Source organism: Zosterops lateralis (assembly GCF_965231275.1).
Source record: "Zosterops lateralis genome assembly, chromosome: W".
Lineage (NCBI taxonomy): Eukaryota > Metazoa > Chordata > Aves > Passeriformes > Zosteropidae > Zosterops > Zosterops lateralis.
The window spans coordinates 26077870-26091596 of record NC_139801.1 but is presented as its reverse complement, the minus strand read 5'-3'; positions in this window follow the sequence as shown (position 1 = coordinate 26091596).

Here is a 13727-nt window from a genome sequence, read left to right as displayed (position 1 = left end):
GTTGTGGTGTGTATTTTGGGTTTTCAATAATTCTGTATGTTTTTGTTATTTGATTGTAATGGTTTGTTCTGACACCCCCATCCCCAAACCCCCCTGGTAGTCTTTCCCTGATGATAGACCTTGTCAATCACCTTGTAAAGATCTGGAAGATTCTGGGGAAAAGGCCCTGTGATTTGGCAAGGTACTCAGGTACCACCTTTCTTCATTGTTCTGTTAAGTTTCCCTGTTCTGGGTCACACCCCCCCTCCTCTTCGATTGGTTCTAGGTTCTCCCCTACTTGGGGTACACCCCCAGGTACTTAAGGTGAGAACAGAGGGCCAGAGCTCACTTTTGCATGTGGGCAGCTCCCTGGGTGAAATAAAGCCTAGTGAAACCCACATGAAGAGTCCACTCTTCCATGCTGTTGATCACACTCCAGCCTGAGGTTCAGACCCACCAAACCTTCCTTATATGTTGGTCAGAGAGCAAGCAAGCCGGTAAAGCAGCTCAAGACACCAACATATACAATGATGGTGCACTTAGGACAAACTTCTGCCACATGGATTTTGTACACTGAACTTCATCTGGATCTGCAGGGGACTGCTCATTATTTGAATCCCTATAGATTATCTGCAGCACAGGCAATTCTCTTGGGTACTGGATACCTTGTTCCATGGTGTTCCACTTGTCTCGGTGCACTGATAGATTGTCTTTAAAAAGATACCTTTCTCTCACGCTTGATAGGAGTCACCTCCAGAGTGTGAGAGTTTCTGTCATCTTTCCAATCGCCTTGTCAATGCCCACATCCTGGGACAGGGATCCCAGCTGCTATGCTTCACTATCCTCTAGTTTCATATTGTGGGCCACTGTATCCCAGCATCAGAGCAGCAGCCAGATCACAATGTACTCACCCAGATAGCTGTTGAAATCCTTTTGCATATCTCAAAGCTCACCCTGGGGTAGGGATCAGGTGATTATCTCTGGTCCTGCCTCTTCCTCCTGTTCTGAGGGCCCTGCTTCCTCTTCATCCCTTATTATGCAAGCTGATTTTATCTTGTATTTCTTCTTCTGTATAGGGATGACTGCTACTGGCAGGGGTTGTTCCTCTGGCTCAGCTGTAGTTTGAGTGGCCACGGTGCCTGTTGGTCTCCTTTCCTCCTCCTCCCCTGAGGGTGCTGTCTAGTGATGAGCAGTGTCCTATAAATAGTAGTCATGGCCCAGCACATTGCACAACTTTGCACCTCTCTGGAACTGCCACAGCATTCTCCTTGCAAATATTCTGTCACTTTATCAGGGTCCTGTAGTTGTTCAGGGGTGAACTCCCAAACCATTGGAGCAGAATAGTCCTTCAAAGGCTGGCCCATTTTCTCCCACATTCCATGCCACTCATGACTATTGTAATAGATATAGTATATAAATTTGCGTATAAAAATGTTATATTAAAAGTTCAGACTATTAAAGGCTTCCGGGGGCATCTCTGAGATTCCAGGACCCATTTTGCAACTGTGGAATTACAACATTTGCAACAGAAATGGCAGGGCCTGGCTGGAGATGGCCCATTCACCAAGGATGGACTTCTACTTCACAGCCACTCAAAGTCTGATATCAATCTTGATGGGAAATCCGGAGGATGACAGCATCTGCACCCCAAAGGAGGAGTCCAGAAAGACTTTTGGGACTTCTTTCTTACTTACAGGAAATCTTTTCAAACCAAGCTCAGGAATAAAAGAAATACATGAATATTCGGACTTTTCAATAGATGTAGCCTCTGGACAGAAAAACTGTATAAAAACTGTACGCCGAGACCCAGCATTTGTGGGCAAGGTTGGATGGCACCCTTGATGCTGTCACCCTGTCCACCCAGCATTCGATCGATGTTGTCCGATTTTATTGTGGCCTTTTAATTTGATCTTGGAAAATTGCTAAATAAATTCTTTTATTTTAGATTGGCTCTTGATTATTTATAACACTATCCACCCTTGGGGCAGATCTTTGAATGATCTCCCGAGAAATCTCTTTCTTGACCCTTAATATGGTATAGACCATACCAAGGAGACCTGGCAGACTTACCAACAAGAACATGCTTTATTTAACATCCAAAGGGAATTCAGAATTCTCAAAAGCTGTTGTAAGAAGCCTGAAGAAAAAGGGGTGAAAAGCTGGGGAAAATACTCCTCCCCTGTTCACCCCATAGGCTGAGTGTGATTATTAATGAATTCCCAGAGGTAGTGCTTGTGAAAAACGAGGTTCACTTTTTAGTAAATTTTAAGGAATATGTTTAATAAAATAATTAAGACAATTAGGAGATAAGAAAAAACCAAAAACGGCCGGCCGGGTGACTTGGCACTTAGCCAAGTCCACACCTTGCTTTCTCAGAGACACTTGTTAAATACCCTTCTCATTATATCGATATATGAAATTCCATAAACTAGTTTCCATATTCCAGGAACTGCCCTGCATGATCCCTCCTTGGATCCGCCTTTTTAGAGCATGCGTGTTTCGTGGCTGTGTCCTTCTTATCGCGTCCAGCTTGGGCCTTGGTCCATGCTTGCTGCGGGTGATAGATGCTGATAGTTGGTGTTATCAGTAGCAGAGTCTTCTTTACATGTTCACTGGATGTTATCCCAACCAAACAGACAGTTTAAGCAGCTGCTACATCAACTACTCCCTTTATATCTAGTCTTACCAATAGCAGAAATAAACTTATACCTTAATATCTTTACTATGTTATTAATCATATAGCACACATCTTGCGAAAAGCCAATTTTATAATACACACATATAACAAACCCCACCTCTTCTTTTTTATAATTCATTTGGCTTTGAGCCATATTCCTTGTTTTCTAGCTTCCATTATTTCCTCTTATAGACACTTACTTTCCAACCAGTCACTACTGGTCCTTAAGTTTTCCACAATTTAATATTTTCCCAATTATCTAATTTGGATGGGTTATAACAGTGACTGTCGATACGGGTATGTGCAATAAGAAAGGAACCTCAGTGTCTTTTCATATAGAACTTTCAATAGTATCTGTAGCATGATTTTGCCAATATCCTATAAGGCAAAAGACAAAGAATGAGTGAAGTGACAGAAAAAGGAATAACAGAGGTCTGGTATGGCTTATACCTCCACCCTCCATGCCTATGGGGTTGCTACCCACAGCAGGAGTATATGATCTTCTTGGTGGCAAGTACAGCGGCCAACCCAGTCTTGCCCTCTATTTCCTTGTTAATTCTTTTTGGTTGTTTGTTTGTTAGTTTTCAGACAAATTGCCTTTGACCTTTTTTTTTTTTTTTTTTTTAACCGTAATTCTCTCCACTGTTCCTCAGGTATTTCCCACTCAACAGGCACTGGTAATCCCCATTTACTGGGATATATGTACACATGCATCACTAAAAGGCAGTTAAGTCTTTTAATCCAAAGGCCAGCTGCAAAGCCTTTTTAGAACTGACAATTAATTATGCTGGCCATAGCTGCACTCCGAGTAAAACTGTATCTTTAGTTCAACTATTCCATGTCACTTCTGATACCATTTAATTTTTGAAAGCTTCCACCTTTTTAACTGTAACTAGGATTGAGGGACAGGTTAAAAAGAAATTGAAAGAGAGAAAAAAATTTACTCAACAAAAAATAACTTAAACTACAGAGTGAAAAGAAGAAAGAAGAGAAAAAAACCAACAAAAAACAACAGAAACTTCTTTTACCCCTTCTGATGTTCGAGTTTTATCATATTGAAGGTTTCTGTTGGGCCAATCCTCTGCTCAGCCTATTCTTAGGGCAGGAAGACAATGAATTCTTGCTATTCTAGAAGATTTTCCTTCACTATTTAGGAGAACTCAGAAAGATACATACACTATAAGATTTATTTCTATCTAAGGCAAACACACTCACTCAATTTGACATGCATTGATTTGAAAGATTAGATACTCCTTAGAAACTTCGATAAGAACCCCCTTTGACAATCAACACCACCAGTTTTGTGAGCTAGGTCTTATCTGCAGCCAGCTGGAAAACTAAGAAAAAAACCTTCCAAAACAGTTTCTGCAAAATTCATAGTAACTTATCAAGCAGGGAAATAAATGAAACTACTAGAAAAATTTTGCATATACCACAATAATATTTCCAAGCAGCAAGTATCTTGTCATTCATACTATCTCTCCTTATATTCCACAAGAAAATCTGACATCTTCTTATATAAAAAAAGAAAACCAAAACACCTTCAAAAGTTTCTTAACAAAGACACACAAAGAACTGCCCATAGAAAAAGAAAAAAAACAAACGAACAACAACAACAACAAAAAAAACTTCTCAACCAATATCTACATCTCAACCTCTGTCTAAGAGGCGAATGACAAAGTTTTTCCACCTTATAAAGTTATATAATTAGTACCTTAAATTATTTTTGATCCACCCATTTGAAGAACAAATCTTTATATCCCTTCTCATGACTTCTAAATAGTAGAAGAAAAATTTGCTCTTGAGAATAAACCTGACAGAACTAGATTTCTATCAGTAATTATCTGTACCTTTTTGTGGGGACAACGCTGCCAGCGTAACTGAAGAATGTCCTGTATTGGTTACAAATGTTGTGTGTGTACACAAAGGAATCACAGCTCCTGTATTAACTTTGACACAGTACCAGTTTAGTTGAAAACTCTTTCCTTAGTTCCCACTCTGTCGGGTAGTAGTTCACCCTATATTTTGTGAGCACTAACATATCCTCTTGGTATTTCACATAGGCGCTCTTCTCTGCCCTCCTTCTTTAAACAAAACAGATTAATAAGTAATAAAATGTCTTTAAGTTAGTATGAAAGAAGTACCTTAAACACACACAAAAATAGAAAAAATAAAAGAAGCAAAAACATATTGTTTGTTCTGTAAGATATAAAACCTAAAATAAATTAGCCAAAATGTTAGGGATATGGAGCCCGTCTTCTTCTTGTGATTTTCATGTACCTGCAATATTATACAGTGGAGTGACATAAACACTTTCAAAAAAAAAAACCAATATTACATATTTCAATTTCAACTCCCCACACTAGAATTACTTGAAAGTCCATTTCCTTTGTAGCTGTGAAGAAACAGAGGTAGCATTTGACAGACCGGACTGATTTTTAGGTGTTATGCAGAGAAGTAAAGCAGAGAAAGTCCTTTGTCCATAACTTCCAAATTTACTTGAGTCTTTTCCAGTTCGTGACCACTCAGCTCTGTTTAAAATTCAACTTTGTATCACCTGGTTTAGATGCTACAGTTCATTCTTGGGTTCTCACACCGGTCTCTTGATTTTGCTGACGTTGATTCAAAACTTGCAGCTTTAGTTTTTCAGCCATACCGCAGCTTCAGTTGCCTGCAATACCTGAAAAAGCATCTTCCCACTATGGGGTTAAAGAACTTCCTCTCCCATTTTTGCAACTGTAAAGCTATACCCTTTTAACATTAATTTCTCTTTATTTCATAATTTAAACATTATCTCATAGGGTGTTACTTTCAGGTTCCAATCTGGGTTGCATCTGGACTCCCAACATACATTTTACTCATGGCATTTGAGCATAAATTTTGTTTAAAAAAATCCCCAATAACAAAAGATCTAATTTCATCCATAATTCCTTCTTCTTCTAATTCCTTCTTATCAAACACCAGAACTCTCACAACTCTTTTGACTCCAATCTCCTGTTTCATTAAAACTATTTCTTCCTATTTCTGAGGTCACCCCCCAGCATTTGATGTCTTATAGCTATCTCTTTAGGCAATTTCAATGCACTCCCAAAAAACAAAAACCAAACCAAACAAAAACAACTTCTAAGACCTCTAAGAATTTCCAAAATTCTCAAAAAACCTTTCAAGACCTCTAACATAAGACTCTCCAAGCTTCTGTCCCACCTTCAGGATTCCATCCAGTCACTGCCTGGTCTCCTCTCTGCCATCCAACAGCCTGAACACCACCCCCTCCCTTTTTCCCCCGAGGCACAGAAAACTCATCAGCTCAGCAGCACAGCACCATGTGCTGCATACTCCATCTTTCAAAACAAAAACTCCTGTTTTACTTCAGCAGTCTATATTATACATACATTCACTCAAGAACAACAATAACAACAACAATAAAAACTCTTCAAAATGAATTTCCCCATTAATCTGCAAAACTGCACCAATTCTCTTTTTAGACAGCCCTCTTGAACTTGAATTCTTCATTAATTCCCTTGCAGTTCCCCCTTTTCCATTCAGACATTTTAACCGTTTCAACAATTCACTTCTTTAACACAAATAAACTCCACAACAATCACACCTCTTCAGCTGCACTTACTTCCACTTACACAAAGACAACACAAAAAGATTGGTACCCTTTTTTAAAAAAAAATTGTTAGTTTTTACTCATAGGTATTTGACTAACCCCCAGATGTTCTTAGATTATCACACTTTTCAAGCCTTTAGTATTCCTCAACCTGGCAGCCTTTTCCAAAGCCCAGGTGTCTTGGACCTTACACCTGCAAGGCTTTTTTGTGTTTCTATCCTCAATCTGGCAAAAACCCAAAAATACCTATATTTGGCCAAACCCTAAATGCTCTTGGGTCTTACGTAACCCTTTTAATTCAGCAGCAAGTCTAGGTGTCCTTTGCTTTCTTCCTTTAAGGGGTGGAACCCCTTTTCCTGGGACCCCGTCCCAGACCAGGGGGTTCAAACGTTTCCCCCCCCCAGTATCCCGTTTTCCCAGTGGGTTGTATAGGAAAACTATCGGCTCCCTTTCTGAGGGTCCAACCCTTCCCTGGGACCATCCCAGCCACCCGGGGTTTTTTACAACCCCTCTTTCCTCTGGGATCCCGTCCCAATCACCCGGGGTCACATTCACACTTTTTATCTTTTGCTTCACCTCTGTGCTAGTCGTTTCCCTTGCGAGATAACGAACAGCATGAGAAGCCACACCACACTCACTTCACCAGTCTGAGGTACCCAGCCAGTGTCCCATTCACACAGCACACAGACCCCCCTTTTAACCCGCTCCCCTGAGAATTACTCACAACCATTTTCTTCCTCAGGTTCTTCGTGCACGAGGTTTTTACGGAGCAAAAAATACTGCAGTTTTAGGGAGCCTTTTCCCTTTTCCTTACTTGCTTTTTTCTTTCTCCTTGCTTGTCTCTTTGGATGTTTACCTGCAATCCCCAATTCTCACCAGGAAAAACAAAGTTTTGGGCCACCAAAAACCAGGCGGGGCGCCTCCCTCGCTCTGCTTTTCATGGGGTTTCAGGGTCGAGGTATATCCCGGACGAGCCCCCAAATTGTGAAAAACGAGGTTCACTTTTTAGTAAATTTTAAGGAATATGTTTAATAAAATAATTAAGACAATTAGGAGATAAGAAAAAACCAAAAACGGCCGGCCGGGTGACTTGGCACTTAGCCAAGTCCACACCTTGCTTTCTCAGAGACACTTGTTAAATACCCTTCTCATTATATCGATATATGAAATTCCATAAACTAGTTTCCATATTCCAGGAACTGCCCTGCATGATCCCTCCTTGGATCCGCCTTTTTAGAGCATGCGTGTTTCGTGGCTGTGTCCTTCTTATCGCGTCCAGCTTGGGCCTTGGTCCATGCTTGCTGCGGGTGATAGATGCTGATAGTTGGTGTTATCAGTAGCAGAGTCTTCTTTACATGTTCACTGGATGTTATCCCAACCAAACAGACAGTTTAAGCAGCTGCTACATCAACTACTCCCTTTATATCTAGTCTTACCAATAGCAGAAATAAACTTATACCTTAATATCTTTACTATGTTATTAATCATATAGCACACATCTTGCGAAAAGCCAATTTTATAATACACACATATAACAGTGCTCAAGGCAAGGACAGGAAAAAAACACTGAATACACATCCCAAATGACCCTCATTGCCCTTGATGTTAGTTATCATGTCAGAAGTTAATATCACACAGTACAGCAACAAAGCAATCCTGATCCCTGCTCTGAAAAAGCACTGCAATGGGCACATAGTGCATATATGGGGATGGGCACATAGTGCATATCTGGGAATATAGACAGGGTTAGGGACCACAGAGAAGACAACATTGTGACCACTGGCTCTAGACCTAATACAGCAAATGCTTATATCCAATTTTTTTCCAATCTGCTCTGGTCAGATCTATTGTTATCTCAACACTTTGACCCCCACTTGGGCGCTGAAGAAGGCTGTCATGGCTTAGAATAGTATTCCCCAATTTAGTGTTCCCACTGAAACACTCCAAACCATGCACCACTTGCTCATTCCCCCTTCCCCTCCTCCTGCAGTGAGACAGAGAGGAGGATTGGAGGCACAAAAGGTAAAGATCATGGGTCGAGATAAGAACAATTAACTGGAAACAGCAATGAAGTAAGAAATTAACAGTAACAACAATGATATTAATAACAAACTATACAAGAGAGCTGAACGATTCACATGCAAGTGCTCATCATGCGAAACCTGGAACTACCCTGACTGCTCACCCTGCCCCCAGCCTGACTGGAAGGGATCCATCTCCTTCTGACCCCTGCATATGGCATGAGGTAGTACAGAATAACTCCAGGGTCCTGGCCATGCCCCTCTGAGCTGCTGTTGCGGTGTGCGTTTTGGGTTTTTTAAAGTTCTGTATGTTTTTGTTATATTTTTTTATAATGGTTTGTTCCAACACCCCCATCCTCAAACCCCCTGGTAGTCTCTCCCTCATGATACCTTGTCAATGACCTTGTAAGATCTGGAAGATTCTGGGGAAAAAGCCCTGGGATTCAGCAAGGTACTGGGGCAACACCTTTCTTCATTGTTCTGTTAAGTTTCCCTATTCTTGGTCACACCCTCTCTCCCCTTCTATTGGTTCTGGGTTCTCCCCTCCTTGGGGACGCCCCCCCCAAGTACATAAGGGGAAAGCAGAGGGCCAGAGGCTCACTCTTGCATGTGGGCAACTCTCTGGGAAGAATAAAGCCTAGTGAAACCCAAGTAAGAGTCCACTGTTTCTTCCACACCGTCGACCACACTCCATCCTGAGGTTCAGACCCACCAGACCTTCATTATATAGTGGTCAGAGAGCTAGCTAGCCAGTAAATCAGCTCAGAAGCCACTATAAGCTGCTGCAAAAATTAACCCTGTTCTGGCTGGAACCAGGACATAGGTTGACCTTGGCTAGCTGCCAAGTACCCACCAACCTTTTAAAACTTTCTGGCAAAAGTATCAGAATAGATGGAATAGGTGGAAGCCGAACTTTCAAGAATCAAGAGTGATTACACTGGAGAATTCCTTTGAGAAGTTAATGGATTTTCAGTACATTGCCTCTTCAAAAAAGTGTTTGGGTTTTTTAATAGATGTGCTTGAATTCAGGTTCGGTGAGAAAGTCTGAATGCTGTGGGTGTCATTGGTTAAGATGGATTGAGTTGAGGGTCTTTTCTGAGTTACACTCCATGAACCTGTTACCAGATGATAAATTGTCTACACGTGGTGAGCTAACACAATGCTTGTTTTACCAAAACCACTGGCCTATGGAACTGCAAAATGCCCATTGTGTAAGAAGAACTGGAAGTTCACCAGCTCCAGTGCCCTGCCAACCTGAGTATGTCAGTTGTAACATTGGGGTCTACAACCACTAGGGACCACCAGAGAGACTCCCAAGACAGAAGAATGCATGCATAAAGGGGAGGGAAAATATGTTAAGGATTTTGGGGAAATGATTATCATATGTACGTATATTCTGGGACAATCAATGAATATGTATGTAAAACACAGTATATAAAGAGAAACCTTCCTGTACTCAGCATGCATGAATTTGGGAGCTATTCTCCTGTGCATCTGGCCAAATAAAGAATGCCTGTCGCTATTTCAGACACACAAAGGATGAGGCAGGCAGCAGCAGATCAAACAAGGAAAGCTCTAATTTTATTTTCTGACTCCATCTTTTATACATTTTTGTCAGGGGGCAAGGGATTGGCTATACAGGTTTCCACCCCTCTGACCTCTTTGGTGAATATCACCATCAATCACATTTCTCCTCCCAGAGAAAAACTACGTAAACACAAGTAGATAAATTCTAAAACTATCCATTGTTTTCATGAAGCTGCGTGAGAATCTTGCTGCAAAGATTCAAAGACTCAAAAGCAAGAAAATTCAGGGCGACAAATGCCTGCTTCTTGATGCTACACTGGTGTTAAGGAGCTTTTTTTATTTCACCGAATTTTTGGTAACATGACCTGCCTGTCTGTCCCCTTGCTTTCTCACACCCTAGAGCTTCAGTCACCTGTAGAGGGGGAGCAGAAAAGGCTTACTCTTAAGGACCAGCTGACTACATGCCTTATGCTTCTTCAGATCTAACATCTTGATTACTGAAGAAGTTGCAGACCAGCATAGACTCACCAGTCTTCTACTGTGCTTAGCTGTTGTGATGCCCTGTGCCCAGAAGTGTCTTGACAGGTAAAAGAATTATAAAAGAAAGGCCTCATAAAATCAGGCCTGCTCTATTAAATTAATAGCTAGCCTGTCATCTCTTAAGTGTAGTTAAGCAATTTGCAAGTTCTCATGTGAAAACAATCTTAGTATGAAAACTCGTTAGCATAACAACCTATTCTTGGGTTGAAAAACAAATGCACCTGCAATAAAAAGGGATTTGTCCCATGAGAATCAGTAAAGAAAATATGTAAACAATACAAGAATAGAGAGATTTGATAGACAAGTAAAATACCTTTTACTAACCAAAAGAGTAATTGGCAAGAAAGCTCTTAACTAATTAAAATTGCACACGAGGTCTGTAAAACTGTATAAAATGAGTAGTGAAAATAAAGAATTGGCTTTTCCTGCATGAAGATAATGGCGTCTTGGCTGACTTATTACAGTACAGAAGCACACTTCACACAAGGACTGCCTTTTGGGGAGCTGCAACACCCCTAGTCATTTGAGGTCTAGGTGTTGCCTGTTCTGCTCCAGGTCTTATCAGTGCCTAAACTGGAATCCTGCCAGCTCTTCTGCACAGACAGCAGGACCTGAGGAGTGGTTTGTCAAAGAAAAGGAAGTGGGGAGAGCAAGAGGGAAGAGGGTGAGGCAAGAGGAGGGGAGGCACCAGCTGAGATAGAACACGGGGTACATACCACTTTCCTTCAGGGTGACATGAGCTGCCAGCTGCCGGTCCATTACCCCATGGGATGCATGTAGCAGCAGGGGAGGCTGGGGATGGAGATAATGGAAGTTAAATGGCCTTTTCCCCACCATTCTCTTTTCCTGCTTGCTAAGTCTATTTATACAAAATTCATCATCTCAAACCTACTCTTGAAACTCTATTTCTCTTTTTTTTTTATAAATTGTATGTTCAGTCATTCTTATCTCATCTAGTGTCTGCCATATCTGCAGGATAAACTGTGGAAAAAAAACATGAAAGACAAGGCTCAGCAACAAGTGTCCACATTGGCAATAGCTCACCAGAAACAGTCTGCAACCTTAGGAGCAGGAACACTGAGGAAGCTTGGTGTATTGCCCTGAGAGAGGCATGAAACAAAGGATGGAGCAGCATGGAGGTGTTGTGTTCATGCTCTGTTTAAAACTGTGCAGCTAATGGGAACTTAGCCAAATGAATGGCCCAAACAAATTTCATATTACTTTTCATGACCCTGTGTATGCTAACAAAGTAAAACCTGTACATGCTTTACATGTATGACTAAAGTCATTCAAACTCCACCTGATCATGAAATGATATCAACCAAAACTATCTTTTCCCCACCCTTAAGGAAAACAATATAAATATAACTTAAGAGAGGAGGAGGTCAGAGGAGACTCCACCTTTGTATCCTGGGACAGTCAGTGTGCTGTATCCATCTCTTCTCCCATAGGGATGCTTATTGGGTAAGCTTTATTCCACGATAATGCTATTGCCTGTGCTTTCTGATACCAGTGCATTTATCAATGGCAATTTCTGAACCTTATTCTGTCACAACAATCAATAAATTGCACTATTTGTGAATCTGAAATCTTATTGAATGCACCCAGACTTAGCATGTAAACCACACCATTTGTGAATCTGTGATCATGAAAGTTATAACACAATCAGACTTATAGTGTCAAATTGCTTACTCTAAAATTTTATCTGTGAATCTGTTTTGTGACTTGGACAAATAGATAATATCCTGACTAAGAAGGGGAAGATCTAGATGCCCTCAGGCATGCTATGTCTGCAGATAACCTGGAAAGCAAGGGAGTCTCCCTTTCCTAAATTTTTACATGGTATAAGCCAATTGTAGTTCCTTGGTATTTTGTTTGTGATCCTCTTAAGTTTTAAATCAGTCTCCTGGATCATGTTTGTTTTCTGTTTAAAGCAGAATTAATAAGAAGAATTAAAAAAATAACTGCTTAAGTAGTTTTGGCTTCTTACAGCAGCAACATATTAGAAGTTATCTTTTGCAAAATACCCAGTACTTCCTTGTTCTATATAAATTATATGGTATGTTTTATTGTCCAGTATACTGCATTGCTTAAGGGCTTAATACTGCATCTGTTCATAAGAAAAAAAAAAAAACCAAAACCCTAGCTATTCTGTAGTTATTCGTTAATGTGTGGCAACTGTTATTTTTCAGCACTTCCTTTATTACTTTTTTAATGTGGTATGCCTTTGACTTCAAACTTCTCTTATTTTACAATATTGTATTGGGTTTACACGGCAATATTTTGGCAGCTGAGAGCTGCAGGGGAGGCTTATAGAATCATAGAATGTTAACAGTTGGAAGGGACCTTAAAGATCACCTAGTCCCAACCTCCCCTGGCAGTGGCAGAGACACCTTCTGCTAGACCAGGTTTCTCAGGGCCCCATCCAACCTGGTCTTCAACACTGCCAGGGTTGGGGCATCCACAACTTCTCTGGGCAACCTGTTCCAGTATCTCACCACCCTCATAGTAAAGAATTTCTTCCTAATATCTAACCTAAATTTCCCCTCCTTCAATTTGTATGCATTACTCCTTGTCCTGTCACTACAGTTCCTGATGAAGAGTCCCTCTCCAGCTTCCCTGTAGTCTCCTTCAGCTACTGGAAGGCTTCTGTGAGAAGAAACTAGATGTTCCCATATCAGACAGAGCCAATTTCAGCCGGCTCCAAGATAGATTCAACACAGGTCCAAGATGAGACAATCAGCAATGTTGGTAGCACCTCTGTGATAACATATTGAAGAAAGCATAAAAACTGCTGTGCAGCAGCAGCTGAGAGAGAGGAGTGAGAAAATGTGAGAGAAACAACTCTGTAGACATCAAGGTCAGTGAAAAAAGAGGAGGAGCAGGTGCTCCAGGTGCCAGAGCAGAGATTCTCCTGCAGCCCATGGTAAAACCCATAATGACACAGGTTGTCCCCCTGCAGCCCATGAAGTGCACAGATATCCACTCTGCAGCCTGTGAACAACCCCATGACAGAGCAGGGAGATGTGCCTGAAAGAAGACTTGTGACCCTGTGGAGAGCTTGTGCTGGAGCAGGCTCCTGGCAGAAACTATGGCCTATGGAGAGGAGCCCATACCAGAGCACATTGGCTGGCAGGACCTGTGGCCCCATAAGGGACCAATGCTGGAGCAGTCTGTTCCTGAAGGACTCTACCCCATGGAAAGGACCCAAGCTAGAGCAGTTTGTGGAGAATTGCATCCTCTGAGAATGACCCACATTGGAGGAGTTCGTGAAGGACTGTCTCCCATGGGAGGGACCCCATACTGGAGCGGGGAAGAGCATGAGGAGGAAGGAGCAGCTGAGACAAAGCATTATGTACTGACCACAACC